A 24,817-nucleotide genomic window follows, 5' to 3' on the forward strand; every position below is an offset into this window, starting at 1 on the left:
GATCTCAATGAATATAATGACAATGTGTAGACAACCTTCGGAAATGAATACTTATCAAAAGGAATGCCGTTTTTATCGCGAGTGACGATTCATGATTAATTATCCTGAATATTTTGACCTCGTTCGTTCACCGTAGACGTATGCACACAAGTTTAAGCGAACAATTAATTATGCCTGCTCGCATCGCATTCTCCTGCACCTGTACCCACACAACTCGTCCTTAACCCGTGATACACCTACATGCATTATTCCACTTTGATCCATGCAAATACACACGCGCCACCATCGAAAATCTAGATTTAACGAGCACGTAAAGTCGCACGTGATTTTAGGATGTCGGGTACACGTCGCGTTTCGCTTGATTAGTATTTCTTCTGCTAGGCGCATTAACATTTAGATCATCACTCTGTATTGATAGTTTAAACAATCTTCCCTTGCGTTTCATTAAGTTTATTCACAGGATAGTCCAAGAATCACTAGACTATTTTAAAATTAAATAAGCCTTTTATAAATTCCCTCTTATAATTCCTTTTATAATTTGTATTTCTTGATAATTTAATTTTTACCACGCTTATTATTTGTAGCAAATAATAGTGAACTGAATAGATAGTTCAATAGATAGTTCTGGAATGATAGTTCAGTGAACTGAAATTATTTTCTATTTACGAGAAATAATATTTCTTTAACCCTCATATAAAAGTCTAGAATAATATTTCACCTATTTTTATTTTACACTTTAAAACAACAAATTATGTTTCGTTTATATAGCGTCACACTTTAAAGAAGTACACAAACAGAAAGAGATGAATTTTACAGTATGTAAAAATAGTCAATTTATGAATTTTCACCCCGAGGTCAAGACATTAAGGTTTTAATTGGGAAATAAAAAATTTCAAGACAGTTTTATTTTAGTGAAGTTCATTAATTTCAATAATCAGAAGATTTCAGTTTACACTGCACAAATTGAGTATTAAAAATGACTGACGTAATATGTTGCCTTAAAGAGCAAGATGAAAGTGTAGATTTTGAACAATTTTTGTTATAATCTAGAAATACATATATGTAATCATTTCGTGTATGCATGTATATATATATCGTTATAATTTCAATAATCGTGAAATGAAAAATTTGAAGACATTTTTATCGTGGCGGAGTTAATTAATTTCAATAATTTTGACATAAACAATTTGACGACATTTTTATCTTGGTGGAGTTAATTAATTTGGCAAACGAGCCCACTCACAATTCACCAGCTGCCGCTGGATTCGGGGGTATGTCGAAGGTAACAACTTACTTTTCGAGACGTCTGAATAAAAAGTGTTTTAGCATATGACTGTCAGTAAGTTATTCACACGGGACAGCTAGGAAAAATAGTGTCACGCATGCCAATAAATAAGAAGCTAAACTGTTCCATCGAGGGATCGAATGGACTTATATATAGTCACCATAGGCGGTAAGGTAGTCGGGAGATTATTAATCGGCCGTGTTCGCCGATGTAGAGGCACGCACGTGCGTGTAACACGTGACGTCGCCGCGCCGCTACGCAGAATAATTGTTGTCATCCCCGTTGTCGCGTGACAGGTTATTTTCCTACGGACTCGTTCATAATTAACAATGGATTTGCGTTTGGCTCGATAATAAATCCAAAGCTGGCTTCCACCCCCCAGTGAGGTCGGTTTAATGCGGAACGTGAGCTCATTGCTTCGGAAAAACAATGCCAAATCCTCCGGCGCGTATGCTAATGCGCGATACACAAAGAAAAAGTGTGCACGTTCGAGAACAATGTGGCGACCATTAGGTCCGCGTCAGGTTTTGACGTTTCTCGCACTCCCTCGTTCGATTTCACATGAAAATTTACACTAACAAATGTAGCCATCAGTCGATCTCATTTAATTCGATCAGGTTATTCAGTGAACGAGATAAAAATATTTCGGAAAAATATTATGTGCATAGGTAAATAAATAAATTGACAGATGTGGAACGTCATTCAATCTCATTCAATTTGATTAGTTCATACAATGAACGAGATAAAATTGTTCTGAATGTAAAAATTATAATTTACAAATATATAAATGAATTGACTGATGTGGGGCATCATTCAATTTCATTTAGATTAGCTTATTCATCTAACACGATGCAATTGTTTTCAGTGTACAAATTATGGTTTGCATGAAAATGTTCTAACAAATGTGGGACGTCATCCAATCTTCAAAAATGAATCAGATTTAAAAGTTGTATATTAAAAAATTAATGGCTCTATTTTAAAATGATTTAAAAAATTGGAGTCCAAAATCATTTGATGATCGTACTAACGTAAACGACTGAATGTACAATAACATTCACTATAGCACACAAAAGGAAAATATTATGTGCATCTGTATTATGTGCAATGTAAAAATCTTAAACAATGTGGAAAAATAAATGTATAGAAATTATTTCACATAATTTAAAAATAATTTGTGGTAATATAATTTAATAATTTCACTTAATTTAATAATGATTTGTAGTAACATATTCAGTGTACCAATTTTAGTCAATATCTGCTAAATACTCAATATTATACATCTTGTCTTTCCAATTTTGATCTAATTAAAAGTGACTATTTTATCTGATTTTATAAAAATGGCAAAAGTGCATTAACTGAGAAATTTTTAGCCCTTTTCATTACAATATAGTATGTCCAAAGAAATAAATCCATTCAATTCTTCCCTACGAACACAGCTTTACTGTCTCGATAATCAAATATTAAAAATTTTGGGACCCGTAGTTATTAATTCAATTACGTTGATTTTATACATAGAATTTTTGAACCTGTTAGGCTGCTAAAGTGTCGAGTATCATGAATATGCACATACCTAAACTACAATGCTGTTAGATGATGTATTGTTCGCACAACATGAGTCAGCAATGTGTCGCTATGCGATTAGGCACAACTAACCGATGAAAAACACCGCATGTAATTAATTCTCCGGGCGGACTACGTTTTACACCGAAAATAATGGACTTCTCATAATACATAATGATAATGCGGCAATTAGATATTACCAGCCTCTGAATGCAATTATTATACCGGCGGTGGTTCGACCTGTCCCCAGCGTCATAATTCTCTGAAAATTAAAGTAAATTGTTTAAATGAGGAGAGTCGGTGCGCCCGCTTTTATTCGCGTAATGTAATGAAATCCTTCGCGGTGTCCTGATATAAAGTCTGCCTCGTAATTTTGAGAAAAAACACGATATTTTCATTCCTTCCGGCCTGCGCGGTGTGCGCTTTATCAGGAAAAAGTATGTTCCGCAGGATTTTTGCGGATTACGTTCATACGTTCACGAGAGCTTTATTAATCTATCGAGTGGCTAGACAATTTTGTAAACATCTAGGAATAAGTGTAAAATATTAATAGGAATTATATATATAAGCTCTGCTTACAACTGTCTTGCGTACGGTAATACAATATTTATAGGCAAAGAAAACATTTTAAAAAATCCCAAAGGAAGAAGAAAATATTTCATTATAACCAGACTGCGGATTTTATGCATTTATGACAGAAATGGACACGTAAAAATTAAACCAGTGGACGAATTAAGAAGATATAAGGACATCATTGTATTAATTTCAGCATAATAAGACAATTAAAAGAAGAAAGAAATTTCTATTCGGCTCCTGTGTCTTGCAATCATTGCAAACATTTTTTATTTTGTATAAAAATCCGCAGTCTACATATAACAAACTTTATACTTTAGGTGAAAATCTACTAAAAATACATATACATTGTCTAATTCTATTCTCAATCTGCACACTAATCTATTATAAATAAATAAGAAATAATTAAATAATGTTTCTGATAGTTACAAGATTTCTCAACGATTTATATTATGTTGATAATATATTTGAAAATATTTTAACTCTTGTTTTCCCCTCGCCTTCTATACTATAATTTGGAAAAATTGAAGTTATATATCTTCTAAAATTATAAAATTTTACAACATTTACAGGCAACTACTTTTTAAATAGAGAATATAGAACTGCATCAACTAATGCGTACAAAAATATAATTCCATCTAAGAAAATGGTGGTGACCGTCGAGGTCAACTCCGCCTACACAAAATTGCAGAAAATTTTATATATAAATTTAAATAAATATAAATGGTCTTTTTATATAATATAATATATATATAAATGGTCAATATTTTTAACATTGACTGGTAATCCAGCTCCTTCGAAAATTCCATAAAATCAAACTACAGTAAATCCTCTATCGACGCAAAAAGGTGCTACACGATGGACGCAAAAGAATATCCCCTCTTGTAGTAATCTGATCTCGGCTCGGGTATACAATGTATCGGTGTGAATCACTACTAATGCGACGCGGAGAGTCGCAGTCGCTTCGGCAGTTTACATTTTTTGAAGCTCAAAAAAATAGTGTCACTCTACGATCGATGCAAACGAACCTCCCCGAGGATTTACTATAATATACTTAATGAGATAAACATGAAAAACTTGAGGCGTATAATACAAATTTGGTAGAGTGAATATATTATTGCAAAAATTAATTTTTATGAACAAACAGTCCCACCATGTGAAAAAGTAACAAAGATATTCCAGGTGTTCACAAAGTTATTGCTTCACATATTCCATATACTTTCAGAATTGTTTTGCTATTCCGAATTTTGTCTGGTTGTAATACAAGATAAAGAATGAATAGTATGAGAGCAATTGTTCAGTGGGTGGCTAAGATAATTAATTCGACTGTCGGCTTCCGTACGTTACGAAATACGCGGTCATTAATCGTCCCACGCGATTACTCTCGTGTGCATCTTCCGGCCAAATCCATCGCCGACACTAAATTGAAACGTTTTTAATCAAACATCCCCCGTTCCCCGTGACGCGGTAGAATTACGCTTCGGAATAAAATTACCGCAAAATGGCTTATTGTCGCATAAATTTCCGTGACGCCCGGGCGCAGGTAAGCCGCGCCTCCATTCGTACAGGGATCTTCGAATAAAATTCCTGGCGTAATTCCTGCGAGAGAGAAAAAGAGAGAAGGGAGCAGAGAAGAGGGAGACGATGCTTTCATAAAGCACGAACGTGGAAGCGTTCGTTCTCCATTTTTTCCCCCCCTCTCGCGCAGATATATAAATTCCGCGTAATTTCCGCAGATTAGTGCCACGTATCCGGTGCAAACTCGCTGCTAATATAACTTACCGTGAACGTGTTTCGCTCTGTCAGGCAATTAAAATGATCTATCACGTAAATGTAATAACTGTTACGGCTCCGTGTTTTAAATGTTTAAAGGGTGATGGGGTACTTTTACTGTTCGAATCACTCGCGTCGCGTTTCTTCAGTTTTCCGACAATGAACTTCGTGTCTGAGCAGTAGACTGCGGAATTTATGACAATGAACAGTAAAGAAATTAAAAAATGGTTCAGGGAGGAAAACGAATTTAACTCCAGTTTCTAGCAATTGAAGCAGAAAATTTATAATTTGTGCAGGTCTTTGTGCAAAATTAAAATTGTCCAAGTCAATTGTAGGAAACAGAAGTCAAATAAATATGCATTTCGTTTTTTAATTATTTTAACGAGTTGAAAATAATTTAACAATATCATACAATTATTCTAATGTTTTTATAATTGTATATCCACTATCTAATGACATGAAAGGTCTACTAATAACGTAATAACATTGTACTAGTTGATATCTCGTCTCGGAATTTTGATCGATCATTTTTTTATTATCTTGTTGTTTCCCGACGTGAGAAATTATTTTTCGTTACTATTTTATACATGGACATATTTTAATTAGGGGCTGGCTATATTGATGTTATTGCTATCAATTATTATCGAGTAACCTATCTCATGGTATGAACATTTTTAATTCTGTAGAACTGTGCGGTACTTTAATAGGTGGGGGGGATGGGAAATATTTTCGTTGTTTTTAACCCAATAATAGTGTCACATGATGACGACCGGAACATCGATCCGAAGAATCAAGGTAAAATTTTTTTAATTAACTCTCCAGTGCACAGGATGATTCTGGTTAATTACCTTTAAATTATGTTGAAATTCCACAATGAATTTTGAAGCAATTATGTAAGCAAGTAGAGGACCAATGAGGATGAAAATCTTGAGAATGTGTCTTTGTCATCCACGACTGGTGACTTTTATGCATTTATATCAAAATTGAGTAGATGATCTTCAAAATTGTTGGAGAATTTAAAAAATTGAAAATGTCGATATATGATTTCTCTATTAACATCATTAAGGGAAGAAATAACATTGAATTTGATTTCTATTTCTTGCAATCGATGCAGACAATTTTTAGTTATTTAAAGATCTCTACTCATCTCACTGATCCACATCATGACCCGAAAATTTCTGAATGAACTTCACCTATTTTATCGTTACGGTCCACAACGCTGCGCGAATCGAACAAGTGGAAACGTGGCCTAATAGAAACGTAACTCTCGAACGGGCAGCGTCCGTGAAACATCTTCTCCACTCGCCGGCAAAAAGAGTGGAACAGCGGGAACAGTTGAAGCGCCGCAACAGGCGAAATTAAAGGGGAGGTCCGCGGGCTGGCGAGCTAGGGTCAGCGAAGGCGAGGGTGGCGAAATGAGGGTAGCATCAAGCCGGAGCGAGAACGACGATGGTAGTTGGGGGATGGTTCGCGGGGAAAGTTTGCTGAAAAATGCGGGAGATTGTTCTGGCGGGCCAGGCCGCAAACATTCTGCTTCCTCCGCCCACCCTTCTCCCGTTTCTTTCTCCCGACATCCCACCCACGCGACGTACGTGTGGACGCTCCTCGGCGACGTCCGGCGTCGATGTATAGGGTGTAAAGAAACGTTGTGTCTCAGATATATATATATATATATATATATATATATATATATATATATGTATATACATATACATATTCATTATCATCAAAATTTTCTCGGCTACACTTAAGTGTCGGCGAAGAGGCCAGTATCGCTTTGCCGTCATCGGGAGGTTCACGATTACTAATACATACATCGGAGACGAATGTGTGCGTGTATAGTGAATGAGTGCAAAAGTTCCTGTTCAATTTTCACGAAACAAACTTTATAGAAATCAATAAAAACAACATGAAGCACCTACTAGTATGTACATAGTACTTTACTTTTAACAATAAAATTGATGTTTCCCCTTCGTATATAAATAAAAAGTATTACAATAATTTTTGTTTAAGATATATAGAACATTAGTTCATAAAACCTTATTCGTCGAAACAACGCAATTTTTCGTTTCCGATTATAGAAAATGCTAAGAAACTGTGATACACCAGAGGACAATAAAATCCTCTGAAAAATGAATTTATTATACTACGGTATAAAAAAAGTAATTAATTTTTCTTGTGGTAACTAGGACCAAATCTCCGGATTAAAACTTCGTTAATATTTCTTTCGCTTCTTAACAGAATCGCTCAGAAAAATTAGACGATACAGAAAAATGGTCGATAATTATAATCAATCGTTTATCACGAATAGTGCAAAATAAATTACAGAATGCTTTCAAATTAATAAAAAACTTCCAAGTCGTTACTAAATATCCGGTAACTGGTACATTTAACCTAGATGTTTTTTTTAATATCATGTTACATTGATTCAAGTCGATTTGTGACTGAGGGAAGCTTTTTGAATATGGGGAACGAAAACTTACAATTTCCCCATTTACTGCTTTCTGAACAATTAAAAAGTGGTTTGGCAGATTTCGAGATGACGATTTTAACCTGAACGATCAACCCCGGTCTGGACGACGCGTATTGATGGGCAAACGATACCGGTCTCTTTGTCAATACTTAAGTGTAGCCGAAAAAATTGGTTCTCCGCTGCGATAATTGAATGATTTAGACACCCTGTATACTGAAAGATTTGGCTCTTTCGGTAATAATGCTCGGGGCGAATTTCTGCCGCCATTATGGCAGCTCCCGACGACGTGTCGCGGTCGAATCGGCGAAAACTTTCTTACGGCGAAGTTATCGGACTGCTGCGGGGGTGGTAGGGACAAAACGCGTTCGGCGAATGTGTCGAACGATTTTCCGCTGAAACCGTCGTTCGGTCCAGCCTGCTGAGCGATGTAGTTTCGTTCGCGATTTATTTTCCGGACGTTGTTCCGCGACACTCCGCTCCCGGCCGGTGAATAATTACTGGAGCGGATTTAGCGGACGCGCGGTTTTTTTCATCCCTCTACCGGCGACCTCTTTTTGATACAGCGGCACTACAGGCTCGCTCAGTTCTCCTTTTTGCCGGGCCGTACGCCGATTACAAATAGGAGATCGTGTAAGAGACAAATCTGTGGTGCGGAGTGCGAGGGGAGAAAAATAATGCTGATTTTTTAAGCGAATGGAATTTCGAATGAGCTAATTTACGGTTGGTCGACAGGTGCAACGTTGAACGATTTGCTTTATAGGAAACGAAACCTGTAAGTATTTTTGCGGGTATTTTTAAACGTTTTTGGAAAATGATTCAAGGGTTACGAATAAGAGAAACGGACTCGGAACGGAAACTGTGCCAGGAGGAAAACAATGTTATTTCTTAGGGGAAATGGAATTTCGAATGAGCTAATTCACATTTGCTTGATCAATTGACATCAGTTTTGCAGAAGGCGAATGTTGAGAATGCTGGTGAAATCTATAAGAAACAAAAACTTTTTAAAAACCACGCTCATATTAAAATGCTCTAAAAAGGACAAAATAATTTTTTTTCCGGTTCTCCCAAAAATTTAATATAAATTTAAATAAAATCATGACATTAGTGACTATAAAAATAAAAGCGTGAAGCGCCCACGAAGATTGCGTCGATAAAGTTTAGCGCGCGCTCCACGCTTTTATTTTTATAGTCGCTAATGTCATGATTTTATTTAAATTTATATTAAATTTTTGGGAGAACCAGGAAAAAAATTATTTTCTCCTTTTTAGTGCATTTTAATATAAGCGTGGTCTCTAAAAAGTTTTTCTTATATATTTTTATATTTTCTACTTTTTACGACATCTCTTGATGGAGTCCGAAATTGTACGAAATGGAACTGAATGAACGGAACACCACACAGAGCTCCTTCGGTGGAGTGGGAACGCGTAGTGGAGTAGGGAGCGCTGGCGCGCGGTGTGGGGATTGCTGAACGCTATTACGCACTACCAAGCGTCGGCGAGGTATGACGGTTAACATTCAAATATTTTTTTCTCCTAGACGCACAGTTTTTAAAAAATTTGTTTCTTAATATTGCATTGTCATCCAGTTCTGAACTAAGTTTCAAGTCTCTAGCTCATCGGAAAGTGGTTTAAAATTCGATTACAAGACTTGACGAAAACAACAACAACAACGACACGGCAGGCTAATATAAGCGTGGTAATAATATAATATAAGATTGCAAATATGAGAACATAAGGAGAACGATATGTGGAACGAAATTGTGTGAAGAGAAAACTATGCACATTTTGTAGTAAAGAATGGAATTTCGAATGAGGTGATAGGTTTGGTTTGCTTAGTATATTGAAATATCGATTTTGCAGGAAGTGGATATTGTAAATACTGATAAAGACGTTTCTAAAAAAATTTGTAACGTTGTTCAATGATCACAAACAGGAGATTGTGTAAGAGAAAGATCCGTAGAATGAAACTGTGCAAACAGAAAAATAATTTAGATTTCGTTACGCCGGAATGGAATCTCAAATATGAACCCTGATAAGTTACATGTTTTTTTAGTATATTGAAGTATCGGTTTTACACGAAGTGAATGTTGTGGTACCGATGAAAATATTTTTATAAATTTTCGGGTAAGCCGTTCGAAAATTGCAAACAGAAGATCGTGTAGGAAAACGATCCGTGAAAACGAAATTGTGCAAGGAGAGAAATAATGCATACTTTATAGAGAAAATAGAATTTCGAATGGGCTGATAAGATGATGAAGTTACACTAGCTTGTTATACTGGTGTATCGGTTTTATACCGACCGAATATTTCAAATTCCGTCACGAATATTTCTAGACATTTTTGGAAAAATTGTTCAACGATTGGAAACGGGAGATCTTGTAAAATAAAAATCAGGCGAACGAAATTATGTGAGGAGAAAAATAATCCGGATTCTTTGTAACGGAATAAAATTTGATATGTGCTTACGAGCTACGTTAGCTCGTTATATTAACGCAAGGAACGAATTTTTTTTTAATTCCGCAGAAAATACCGAAATATTAAAAAAATTTTTGAAGAGTTATCCAACCGTAACAAGTAGGAAATGTTATGAAAGAAAAATCCGTGGAAAAGAATGGAAAGTTCGAAAAAGCACAGTATAATTAGTACAGTACGAATCTTTATGGAAATCCTTATTTTCGTGAATTATTCTATAAAAATCTGAATAAGTGTTTTGCATCAACAAGAATTTTCCTTGTGTTAAGCATAAAATGATAACGCGATTAATTCTTATTAATATGCTAGTCTTCTTCCATTTTACAAATGTGCACGTGCCATAAATGCAGAGAAATCTGCGGTCCAGTAATTAGTGCCGTTATCATTCGTTTTCATTACGCAGATGAGTGCAATTTTTTCAAATGAAGGATCACAGTAGATAATAATAAGAAACGCTTAATAGATGGGGTCCAGTGGTACACTATTTTGTAACTAATCTTGAGAGTGTTCGTAATGATTATTAATAGTAATGTTCATGCTAAAGTATAGTGTTAGTAGGTATTCAAACTTTAAAGTCTGTAAGAATACCTAATGTCATTCGAAGCAACATTTTATATTATGTCATTATTAGACTGCGGATTTTTATGCAAAATAAAAAATATTTGCATTGTTTACAAGACGCAGGTGCCAAATAAAAAGTTTTTTCATCATTTAATTATCTTAATAAACTGAAACTAACAGTGGCGGCTCAAGTAAAGTGCAGGGCCCAAGCGGTAAAAATCTACTGGATTACATACCAAATACATCATTATTCGTAGGAGAAAGGTACTAATTTTGATTCGGATAAAGTAAAGTTTACTCATAATTAATTCTTAGTCTGTGATCGTACCACTTAAAGATTAAGAATGAAACTTCTATTTAGCTGCGACTTGTTCTAATGTTACCAACTTTTATTTCGAATAAAAATTGGCAGTCTACTACTAATAAATAATTCGCAGTCGTACCGTACTTAAGGGTGAGATCACATCCATTACTAGAATCGAACGTAACAGATTCAGCGAATTCCGCGACGAAACTTTTCAATTCGCAGACGATCTTGCAGAAACTTTTGCATTGAGCCAATGCATCATTGTCGACTCACGTATCCAATACATTTGTATAATCTCAGTAAGTACTCCTAAAGCAACATCGTCGAGCGGCTTAATCGTTTCGGACGCAACCGGCACTTTTAATCCGCGCCTGGTATGGATCTTCTTTTTGGGAAAGTCGTAGAACACGGAACAGCGAAAAGACAAATCGGCAAAGAAAGGAAGGGCCAACAGGCTGTAGGAAAAGAGGATGGGATGTAGAGGCAAGCGAATGAAAGAAACTGAGTTGAAGAGGGCAGGGGATAGGAGAGGGGATGCGTCAGGGGATGAATATTAAAATGTAAAGTTCCCGGTAAATTAATTGCGTTAACGTCAGGATATTTTCGCCGGCGCTCTCAGGACACGCATCCTTTTCGTTCCACTGCACGAAGCCTCCTTTCGCCTTCCTGTGTGTGCCTTCCCTTTCTCACTTTCCCTTATTCTTTTCCGTTCTCGCGTCCTTCTTCAGCCTGGCAGAGAGTTCTATCTTTTTCGTCGAACCAGCCTGCAGGCTGACTCCACTCTGATGCTGCTGAATATTCATTAATCTTTCTCTCTCCCTCTCTCTTTCTCTCTCGCTTTCCCTCTTTTTTTCTTCGTTGGAAATGCACGACTAGAGGAAAAAATAAAAGAAGAAAATAAATCTTTTCGCCCCACCACCACGGGGCATTTTTCTCCTTCTCGCGCGTTTTCCTTCGCCGGCATTCCTCGCTCCTAACGTTTCCGGTGGCCATAACGAAATTCTCGCCGCGTTTTGCGCTTATATTGCCGCGAGTATGAATGCTAAATTTATCCTGGATACGTGTTGGCCTTTTTTCAGGGCCATTTGCACCAGCTACGCTCGCCTAACTGTTCTGGAATCTTATTTACGTTTTCGTCGCGATGATTGGATCACCTTGTGCCGAGCTGGTGCACGCACGACAAATTAATTGGTTCCAGGACCTCGGTCATTTTTTATCAAAGTCGTAAATGTGTTTTTGCTGAAAAATATTGTTGAACGGATTATTTGGTATTGCGTATTGAAAATGAAAATGAATAGAGATTAATATGTCTAAAGATGGTACGTCGTGTGTTTGTTTTCATCTTTTATTAACGCCAACGAAAAAGTGGTCGTAAACAGGGACGTTTACGTTCTCGGCAACATCAGGAGATGGGAAGTGGTCAATTAATTTTTCTTAGACCCTAATTATCCTTTTCACCTGCCGTCAGTTATTTAATAGTCTTCTAAGAACCAATGGCTGACCCTCGAAAGACGAGTGCTCCGAGATTCACGCGATAGACAGATGGAAAGAGTCATTTACTCTTAATCATCGTAACTGAAGTTTAATTATCGGTTACTATGTATTATGTCTCGACTTAATTATGGATGTATAAATATATTCGCTATTCGTGGAAACTTTGGAATTGTCATGTCCATCGATATAGATGGACTCATGTATGTGGATTCATGTATGTAACCGTAAATAATTGTATTAATCGTTGAACTTGTTGGCACAACATTGATATTGAAAAGCCCATTAATTTGTTCTCTGCTGTATCAGTCATAATTAAACGACGCTAATTTTGTGTCTAGACATAAAAAATAGATAATGATAGATTTGTGTAAATTGGTAAAATGGTTTAAATTATTACTTAAATTACGTAATTACTTTCTTTGCTTATTCTATTCCATAATGAGTTCATAATTAACAGATTTTTTGTTGTATTAATAGTCTTCTCTTTTTTAATAAAATATATAAATAAAGTATTTAATATCCTTGTTAATAAAACAGATTAATTAATCTGAAACTGAATACATGCTTTTATTATGCTCTTATCATGGTACTAAAATTGCTTCAGTTCTATTTATTTAAAAATATTCGCCCACCACTTTATCTGACATAAAAAGTTTCAACTAGATTTATTTTATGCGCACAAAGCTGTGGTGTAATCTACAATCAACAAGCAAAAATTAAACAAAAATTCCCCTCAGAACTTTTTGACAATTAAACAAAATTTATACAATTTTGCTTGCAGATAAAACATTAAAAGGACTATGTCTTAACGTACAGCTATAATTTGAAGTTGATCAATTCAATATTCTTATCTTAATCTTGCCAACCAACTGGAAAAAGTTTTTTAAAAAACGCTTTTAAGGTTTCTAGTAGATATATCTATTTGTACGATGTGCTACTGTTTTATGTGCGAATAAAAAATCGCACATCAAGTTTTAGGGAGTCGTTCTAAAAGGAAAGCTTCAGTCTTCAAATCCATGGTAGATTCAGTCACGATAAAAATTTTACAATGTTTTTTAGGGACTTACCAATTTTTATAGTATTCTCAAAAAATACGTCTCTTCAGTTTCTCACTCTCTATATTATGCTGAAACATGTTAGAAAAAATCTTTGAACAAAATGAATGATTGTTGAAGTAGAAGCTGTAATGTTTAAAAAGTGTCCAGGTTAAAAATTACATTTAGCGTTCGAATACTTTTTGAAGCCACCGTCACTATTTTGTGTGTTGAATTAAAGTAAAATCAATTAAATTGAATTAAAGTTGACTCGAATAAAAAAGAAACAATTTTTCTCTGCACCTACTTTAAATATCAGCATGAATCTTTAAAGATATAATCCCTGTGTGTGCTATTATTAATTCAAGTAAAAGAATTTTTTTGTAACTGCTTCAAAATTCAGTCTGAATCTTTAAAGATATAATCTCTGTGCCTGGTATTATTAATTCAAGTAAAAACAACAATTTTTCACTGTAAGTGCTTCTGCAAGTTTGAAGATATAATCTCTGTAGATGTGCTGTTATTAATTCAATTGAACCAAAAATCTATGTATGAGTCATTATTGATTCAAGTAAAAAGAAAAGTGCTTTCACATTTTTTATCTTTTAATTATTAAAATTATAAAGATACTTCCATTAGAAATTATTGAATTTTATTTATTCGAGCACGTACTATTATAAAAATTATGAAGAATCGAAATAAATTCAGTTTTGTAATTTTTATAAAATAATACATATTTTGTACCCGGTACAGTTAGCGTCAAAATTATTAATTGGAGCTGTGAACGGTCCTAACCATCGTGAATTATATGTATAGCTATAAAAATTGTCCGTTGACCGAGGGTTAATTTATTGATACCTTTTCTTGACTACATTGCAGTTAGGGATGGCATGAATATGTCGTTCCAATCACGGAGATTTTTCACAGTGATTCTTAATTTTCGTGATCGCTTCTGATTGGCGGAGAGCATAATTGTTCTCGAGACATAACCTGTATGTTTTTAAAACAAAGCAAAATTGCGAGTTACATCGCAGTTTTATCAAATTTATTAGATTTGTAAGACGTTTCTGAAACTATCATTTGTGTTTCCTATAATTGTTAAATAATACATTGGTATTTTGTAAAACTTTATACACAGCATATAAGTACATACATAAACAAAAGAAATTGTCTGTTCTTTTATACTATTGAAATGAATATGTATTACGATTTCGAAATTGAGTGGAAGAATGAATTTTTTATTTCTAAAATACTGAAATAAGGTACGGGAAATGAAAATTGGAAAATATTGATAACTTAGTTTTCAATTTACGTTATATGCAGATATTTTTATGCGAGCTAATCTATGTATTTAATTTAAAAAAGAACTAATTCAATCGAGATGAAGAATTAGGATGACAGTTTAGAAAAATTAGAATGAATTTAAAATCACGACCGGGGTCGTGGTTCTGCGATCACTGTGATAAATCGCGGTTTATTGATTTTGCATCCATTACTAATTGCAGTACTTCAAGAAACCCATCGATTAAAGAATGCAGAACAGCTCTCTGTCAATTGTGCCATTGGTTACGCTAGCCAGTACTGCTGCAGACAATGCCACTGCAAATCGCTTTTCCATTTATTTTTGAGGTTACATCGAGGAAAGCAACGGAGAGGAAAGTCCAGAGCGATCCTTTCTTACCTTCGTTCGTTTCTTTTCTTTTCTTTCCTAGCCGATTACACCTAAGACACAATCACTCGAACCAGGAAGTTCCGTCCAAGAATTCTCTTTCTCGGACATTTGGCGCCGTTACTTCGATATTTAGGAACTACCAGGCAGAGACACTTGTTCCACGCTATCGTTCTCTTCCAAACAAGTGTTCCACTTCCTGTTCGCCCTCGTTATCTTTTCCACAGGACTCGCGAACAATGAAGTACTTGAAAAGTTATTCTTGGCGGGAGAAGTTTTTTTCCCGAAAAAATAATTCCTCCACCGGAAACTTCAGAATAATACAGTATTTTTAAATTGCTTCTCTTGAACATTGTTATACATTAGAGATTGAAATAAACAGTTACCTTTCGTTTTATATTGAAGCACGAATGCACGCACGATGTTGTCGCAACATCGATCACGAACAATGATGGTATTAGGTGCAACTTCTCTCGCGCATGCCCGGCGATTTCAGCCTCAGTACATACCGCATACAATGGGGTTCCGTGAGCGCCCCGCAGAATTTTAAAAAATTGGTGTGATTCTGAAAAATGAATGTATAACATGTGTGTATTTCTGCTTGAAGTATGTTCTACACTTAATAACTGTCACTTTCTATGCATTTATTTGGTTTCATAAACAATTAGTAAATTGCACATTAAAAAGTATAAAATTTTCACCAAACTCCGCTCGCAACAGAGTACTGTAAGACTAAAAAATACCGTGACTTTGTAACAAACATATCGTTTTGCATAATGCACAAAAGTAACGTAATGTCATTAACAAAAAAAATAGTGAAACCGATGCAGAATGACTTCATCTCGAGAACTTTTCGCTGATATCGGATATTACTATGGGGATATCGATATCTTTATTAAAATTTCCCACGGCGGAAATGAAGATGTTAAATTTTACAATCCGCACTTCAGCTTCCACGAAGCCTTATTAAATTCAAGATAAGGAATTCCATTCGTAATTAAGTTTCAAGGGATATTTGGCAACAGTGATATTCTAGCAACTTCCTGCTCGTGAAAGTTGTTCTTCGATTCCGGAAAGAACACGTGGCTTCTCCGTGCCCCACATTTATTTAATTAGTAGCTCGGCAGGATGACATCGGACACTGCAGATAGATTGCTCGGTAAAACCCCCCGCGGAGTTGCTAATTAAACTCCGTATGAACTAACCTCTTGAACTTCGACTTCTTCGCCGGTATTGGTTTTAACGGCGACAGCGTTTACAATGTTGAAATTCTCCTGGATAATGTATTTCCTTTTTTGTGGACTTTCTGCTTCTTCCTTTTCGGCCACTGTTCTTGAAGCTTTATTTCAGCCCAGTGGCCATAAGTCTTGTAAGTAGACTGTGGATGTAATTATGCAATTTGCAATTTTCGTAGACGAATTTTAAGAAACTCGAGTCAAACAAAATCTGGTTTCCCGTGGCTACAGACTTTTTAGATCTGAAATAAATTAAATTCGTACTAAATTCAGTCATATTTTATACCCAGCATTTCTCAAACATTTTCAAGCGCCATAATTACATAAAAATCCGCAGTCTATACTTTTGTTTATAAAGTATTGATGTTTGAAAATTGAAAATATATGTTTAGCCGCGATGTATGCAACATTATCGGTCACCTTGAAAGTGACTCGATAATTGTCCACTGTAGGAACTGTCTACAGGGTGGGCCAAAAGTTCCTACTTTAAGACCATTTTAAAATAGCAGAATCCTATCTGTAATAATGACAAGTATGTAATATGATTTAATATAAACTAGATATTATCTTGTAATTGTTTGCCTTCTGCATTTATCGCAGAAATACATAGAAATGTGAAATGTAACTTTACATTCGCTTTTATACGAATTAAATAACTGAACGGTATTATTGAATAAATTGAATGATTAAATTCCGGAATATCGATGCTTAAACTGCAGATTTTATGTATTTATGGCACAACATCGAGAATTTAAAATATACTATGAAATTCTCTAAATAAATAAATGATAATTAAATTTACATAACGTATTTCAACGACATGTGTGCTGTGAAATTCAACAGTGACAGAAATTTATAATTGAACCATCAAATAACCTGAAAACCGTGAACAAATATTGTAATTTCTTGCAGCTAGCCCCAAGAGCGGTTGAACCAATACACCACGGTGCAATACGACTGCGCTCTCCTAGCCATAAATCCATAGTTTCACGAATTTTCAAATAAAACCTTTGCCGGATAATCGAAAAGAGATGAAACCAACAGACTAAAACCGTTCCGCAAAAATCGATATTTTTTATTCCACCAAAGATACGCAGCCCGTCTACGCATATCGAATTTTCCCTATAGCTGCTTAGTTCTTTTCCCGGTGTAATTCTATTTTCCACCGCGGCAACAATTTCTTCGTCACGGGGCGAGCCTCTCCTTTTCCCTGTGTATCTTTAAAAGCACTACTTAAGGGGAGCACAACAGAGAAAAAGAACCAATGAGGTGGGGGGTTGGGGAGAGGAGTGTAAGGAGAGAAGGAGGCGACAGGAGAAAAAGATTAAAGGGACATTGTTACGGAACGACGTTCGATTCCACGGGAAAATTCTTGTCGCGTTGCAACCGGGTTGCATGCACGGCCCCCTAATAATATAGATGACTCCGATGCGATTAGGAACGCAAGCTCGGAGAAGATGGCCCTTCAGAGGTGCTTACCAGGCTTGTTCCCCTTCTCTGTCCCGCTACCACGGAGACTCGCTTGCAATATTCGAGCCTCGCCTACCCGGTAAGCGTCCTTTCAGCCGCCCTTTTCACCCCGTTGCGGGGGTGCACTCGCACCGTCCGCCACCCTAAGGACTCCAGGTGAGTATCTGCTACTTAACACGGGTCCCGTGCATACATTTTTAATCGGCTCGACGTGCCTGACATCTTTCCACGAATCGATCCGCACCGAGATTCAACAACGCTTTAGAGACCGGTTGCTGTTCCGACGTCGAATAATCCTTGTTAAAGATGCACGAGCTTCGTTCATGTTTAGGAACCTCTCTATTTTGACTGGCTGTCCCAAAATGTACTTCTTCCATTCCTGAGGTCATTCGAAGTCACTTTTTCCTTTGCGAAAACGTTCTCCGTGGCTTCGTTATGGAATACGTCCGCTATTGCCGCGCGATGTGTTTCGTTAATAGCTCTGTAACAAATGATCTCAGTGTAATTGCATTTTTAAAGTGCATTTCGAAGGTCCACTTGAGGGTTAAGAGTAGAGTAGTGAACGTCACATGTGTGTGACGGTGGCAGCTCACGTGTTAATATTCTCGTAGCAGACCGACGCACAGTGGTCCAAACTGCCGATTTAGGAGTGCAAAAGTCAAACCAAACATGAAGTAGGCATTTAATACTGTTTCTTACATCAACACGTATGTCTGTAGAAGCTAAAATCGACAATATTACTTGTCAAATCAATTATTGTTAAGTGTGGCGTAGGTTGAAAGTAGCAGTATGATACGTACATCGATATAAAGGACATCCTTACACCTATTATTCATTGTCTAGAACGTTAATATTGATTTCTAATATTATAATAGCCGTGTTCAGAAGCATTGGGAAGATACGAAAAAAAATATAAAACTATTTTTTGGAAACGTTTAAATAATGTTCCTCAAGGAAGTATTAAGAAATTTATTTTTTAAGTTTGTTGTAGGAAATACTAATGAGAGATATTCGCCCGTATTCGCGCTAATTTTTGCATGAATATTAGGAATGGAATATGTAGTTTATGGTTTCATATCAAATTTATTAGCAGGAAATTGCAGATTAGCAAGTTATTTTATTTTTTCTGGTACAGTTCGATGACGAGTACGCGTGGAACGAAGACGTTTTAAGAAATTCATTTCTTAAGTTGGTAGGGGAAATACTAACGATACTCGCCCGTATTCGCGTTAATTTTTGCATGAATATTAGGAATGAAATGTGTAGTTTATGGTTTCATCAAATTTATTTGTAGAAAAATGCAGATTAGCAAATTATTTGATTTTTTTTGGTACATGTCGATGATGAGTACGCGTAGGACGTACATATACATAATAGACGTATTATTATAATAATATATAATAGACGATTAATAGACGTATTAGGCAATAATGTCCAAAGAATGCCTGGTGTTGTGGCATTGTTGTTAGAGCGCCGATTGGCAGTTATTTTCGCGAGTCGTAGAGAGCGTAAACAAAAAGAGATTGATTTTCTATTATTATGGGCCTTCCACATGAATGTTTCCCATTCTTATTGTGTCGAGAGAGATCGTTAACAGCTTGGATTGTGTTAGGTTATATAATTATATCTAATTAGATGTAAATCGTATAACTAGATATAAATATTGTTTTGTTTTTATTTTTATTATTATTGTGTTTTTGTATATGTATTATTATTGTTGTTGTCGTAAATTTCATTTCTGAAAATTATACTTTTGTAAAAACAGAAGAATTGTGTACAAGTTTTTCTTTTCTAACACTGTACATTAAAACTGGCATTATAAATTGAAATATGTTGCTTCCTCTGCTATATATTTTAAGAAAAAAAAAATTTCAATAATCTTACGGAACTCAATTAGCCTTCTTTATACTTATCTAATGTGTATAGAATACATATAACACAGAATTATCGATTATTAGAAGCGTTTAGACTTTTGCACTCCTAAATCGGCCGTTTGGACCACTGTGCGACGACGGCACCCCGCATTAATCTCCGCTTCTCCACTCCGGAAAACATCTTATTCAACCGAAAAAGATCGACTCTGTTCCATCAAAATCGCTCACCGACACCCTCCGATTTCCATACGAACCGGGATCGCGGTTAAACGCCTCCGCGAATGGAAGGATACAAATTTCCACGGCATTCATCGGCACTGATATGCTAATCAGATGCTAAACTCGGCCTGGGTTGGAGCGGAAAAAACTGTATTTCACGTCCGTCTCCTCGTGTCTGGTTTTCGTCCGAGCGGTTTCCAGTCGTTGCCGAGTGATGAACGGGATTGGGGGGCCCGGCGGCCGGTGTACACCGTGTTCCCCTTAAATATACCGTGACGAGGGATGGCGGGGCCAAAAGATGGCAGGGTTAAAAGCGTTTGGCAAGTCGAACAATCCTGAAACGTCGCACACCGACTCTTCCGGCTTTCCTCTTCTTCCGTGCCCTCGTTCCCTTCAGCCCCTGGCTACACCCCCGACAGACATTCGCTACCCCCGCAAGGAAAGAGCACCCTTTCTGGTATTACAGTGTAATATAGCCCCCGTTCCCCGCTGAGGACGCAGCAGGACGTAATAGCGTTCCTCGACTATTACTTATATCCCCTACGACCGCCGCTCGTCGCGAATAAGGTTCCCTCTTCCGTCATTCTTCCCGACGCTTTTCGTCTTGCGTCCATCTTCGCCGTTGGCTCGCAGACGTTCACAGAGTTTCGCTGTATCTTTCTATGCCTGCATCGTGCATTGGTCTCTTCTCCTCTTCTTGCTACTGTTAGGTACATGCTGTATTCCGTTCGCCTTGCTACCGATTTAACCCCAACATGCGTCCTTTTGTAATAATAAGACTGACTATCATTGTTCACTGACCGCGATTATTTTCCCCAGCAGCACAGGGATCTCTACGTCATTTACTTTCCGTATAATAAATTTCTAAAAATGTCCCATTTCGCTGTGATTTAATGGGAGTGTTCTTAACTTTCGATTTGCAGTTTTTGTACTTTTTGAGTGTTTGCGTTGCCTTGATTCTTCTCGCTCGGGGGTGTCTTTTCTGGTCCTTTTCTGTTGGTTGGATATCGTTCTACCTCGTTTCCCTGTTCCTCGCTCTGTCTAGATACGGTGCACGTTTAATTTCCGCCCTCTAAGCTCCGCGATACGGGAGGAGCTCGCAAAAACGCGCGAAAGTGCGCGGTAAACGATAATGGGCGAATGTATCTTATAATACTGCGCGCGCGAGGGCTGAACGAACCCCGAGTTTTGTCACTCACACGTTCTCCCCCTTCGGCTTCCGTTTGCCCCGGCGCGGCGCGGCGCGCGTCCTCGCGTGTAATCGTTCCGCCAACTAGATACCGTAATTGCACCTTCGTTTCGCCAGAATTATTATGCGACGAGTAATTAAAGCTTAATCCACCGCCGCCTGAAGCCGATTCGATGAAAAACGAGAACTTAAAGGCCGCCTCGAATTACAATTATATTACCGAGCCTGATCCGACGGCCGGATAATCATCGGTCTTGATAACATTCGTTATTTTGCAGTTATTACAGCGTTTTAATTTACAGCCTGGAACACGATGCTTGAGCTTTCCTTCGGAAATTACGCCGCTGCACCGTGCTTTCGCAAACTGTAGATCGACTGCTTTTCATTTCTCTCGGGGCTCGATTTAGCGTAAATACAGTCACTAGTCAAAAGACGATAATTCGGTTTTTTTTAGAAGCTAGGACAATTAGTTTACTACATAACGTTGAACAGATATTTTGGAAATCTTAAAGTGGAAAAGTAGAAAGTGCCAATTGACGCCATTGTTCTAACTTTTCAGGAAAATCCAAGTCGTATGGTGCTCTATTAAAACTAGTTATCGCCTTTCTAAGAGTAGAATTAAAAGATTACTAAATTATAAACGATTATACAGTATTTAAATTATACAGTAAAACCAGGACAAAAAATTGTAGATTAACTTTTGAGTGGTCATCGAAAAGGGGAGACTTCCCTTCAGGAATTCCCATTGAAACGAGTGTGAAAAATAAATGGTTTTATATAAATAAAATAATTAAATATCTTATATAATTTCTGAAGGAGACGGTTCTTCAAAAAATTTTCCAGCGCATCGGGGTGAAGGTAGAGATATAGTCCTTCATAGCGAGCGCAGGCAGAATGTTGTAAAGTATTTCTACATAAAATTCTAGGAGTTCAAAGACTAGCAATTTCTGTCCGATTAATAAAAATAATTGAAATAAATAAGGCAAGGACGCTTTCTATGAAACGACTTCTAGAAAACGTCAGACGTTCGCAGATTACTTCGTTCACTTGCGTTCAAGAAAAATAAATTCAACGTAACATAATCTTCGCGGCGTCCCACTGTATTTCTCTCGGTACAAAGAACGTAATAGGAAACAAAGTGACTCAAGCAGCTCCATATTTTCTGAGCTACCCTAATACAAGGAGAATTCCGTGCAACCGTAGGAAATTCCCTGAACTCCTACGAAGCGACGTGCACGCAGACACGCGTGTGCCGCGCATCCTTTAAACAACGTTAAAGAAATTTAATCAGAACGTCCCCGTGCGAAAATTCGGTGACGCAGTACGCAATCGTAATAATTAAACGATCCAAGCGAGAGAAGAAGTTCTACCACACGGAATCAGTACTATACTGATAAGTTTTAATAGAAGCACGCAGCGACGATGTAATAATTACTTAACTACTCGTTAGGGGAGGAAGTTCCTAGAACTTCAAACTTCAAACGAGAGGGGTACACGATTATGCACGTTACATAATTCCACGTTAGTCTTCTATTTGCGGCGTTACGCTAAACACTTCAAAGTATTAAAACTGATTTTCCCTTAGGGCTTTTCCTCTGTTTAAGCAATTCCGCGTTATTTCAGACGGCCAGTGCGTTGTTCTAATATTTCATTGACTTTGACCGCCGTTGTGTAAATCATTTAATCAAATCGTAACCCAGCGATTTTAGGTGATATATGTTCCATTCTTATGTACAGGGCTTGAGCTTATTTGAAGTAACTTTTTCGAGGAAATACATTTTTGGGAGATCCTGAACATTGCTGAAATTAATTTTCAACAATTTGTTGCTGCATACGGCTTCCTAAAATTTTTGTCCATTATAATTGGGTCTTCCTTTCTTTATTTCTAAAACTAAGTTGTTTAGGAAGATGTTTTACTTTATTTATACTGCTGAAATTAATTTTGAACAAATTTTTGCTGATACTTTTGCTGTTTTAAAATGTTATAATGTAGCAAAACAGAAACATTTCTTTGCAGTTTAAGGGTAGTTACCGGGGAAATTAAAAAACAGGGTTTTTCCCTGTTCCCCCCATTAAATCACAATTAATTTCGAGCCACATATTAAGAAATTTTTTCCGATATTTCTGTTGCAAAGTCTGGTTATAAAAGATGAGAAACACGAAAAAAAGTCATATCAAAAGTATTACAATGAAAATAGCAGTAATTTCAGAAATTTTCGAAGAGGGACGATCTCATGAATTTTTTAATACTATATTATTTTGTAAAAAATATTTAACACTGACACTAACGTCACAGTGACGGATTCCAAATTTTTGAACCTAAAATTATGGAGATTATAGAGATTTATGTATGATATAAAAATTGTGATGATAATTATAATAAAACTTGCTATATAAAAATTTAAATAAGTACAATCGTGTTATTTTTACGATATAATGTAAAGAAATGAGACAATCTCCGGCGAAATTACGAATTTCTAAATGATTTTTAGTCTCCTGAAAGAAAAGTACTACATCACAAATATTATTCAACATTTCACACGTTGAACCATCTTATCGTTTATAGGATCAGTTACGGCACGAACCGGACGTGTGCAAAGGATTCGCCGACATTGTGAAAAGATACAAAACAATCTGAAGCATAAATCTATCGAAGGAATGATATGAAAAGATGGCTGGGCGTTATCGCAAGGCAATCCTCGCGAAAGAAGGCGCACAATCGCGAAAGTAATCCGACGCAGGTCCTGCAACAGCAATTATCCTCGTCTGCTTTCCGTTGCAGCCAGACTAACGGAGGGAAACGTAAACGCGAAACGTTTCGTCTCGAAGGCAAGAGTGTTAAACACGAAATTTCTTTAATCTGGAGAAGTAACGCGTAAAAAGGAGGGGAGTGGGAGAGAGAGAAAGGGCGCGAGCGAGCACGAAGGATTCTTCGTTTCGCTAAGTTGGTAACAATTAGTAGTTAGTAACCCCCGAGCGACGTCGTAGCCTGGCAGCAACGATTATTGCGGGTCTGGCAATGGTACTAACGATGCGTACGCGAACTTTACATTTATCGTTATTGCGCCCCGTCAAGTTGCCGCGCCGGCTGTTCTTCGTTTCCGTGATCGTTTCTTTCTCCTCTGCTTCGTTTCCGGCACCGTCCTTTTTCCTTTCCCCGAGCCTGACTTCTCCCCGTGACCTTACCACTTCTTCATCTCGTTCTCGAAGGCATCCTCTTATTCGACGATTTTTCGTCGACCTTTTTTCCATTTCCTGCGGACGTCCTCCTTCCGATTTCATGTTGCTCCGGGATTTCTTGTTACCGATGGCGCAAATCGAGAACTTGGAATTGTTCAGTCGACCCTCGTATAACGCGATCAAAAATCTGGTTAGAATAGCAGTAGGGTTACTGTACCGATTACTGCGGTATTCTTCGATCGTACTTTATTTTAATATTATTACTAATTTATCATGAAATAATAATATGTGTAAGCATTTCATGGAAGAATAATGTGCTCTGAATACAAAATAATATTGGTTGCCCTCAAAATCTCTTACAACACCAGAAAATATTAAAAAATAAAATCGAAGAAGAGCCAATGTTTAATTACTGAATGATGTTTTTTCAAATCCCGAGATTATACATTA

General features: G+C 36.8%; 1 protein-coding gene across 1 annotated transcript in view; it reads left to right on the top strand.

Annotated features, from left to right (window-relative positions):
• Positions 1-24,817, top strand: part of LOC143211137 (uncharacterized) — a 505,477-nt gene that overhangs the window by 156,444 nt on the left and 324,216 nt on the right. The window lies entirely within an intron of this gene.

This window comes from Lasioglossum baleicum, chromosome 8, assembly GCF_051020765.1.
Source record: "Lasioglossum baleicum chromosome 8, iyLasBale1, whole genome shotgun sequence".
Classification (NCBI taxonomy): domain Eukaryota; kingdom Metazoa; phylum Arthropoda; class Insecta; order Hymenoptera; family Halictidae; genus Lasioglossum; species Lasioglossum baleicum.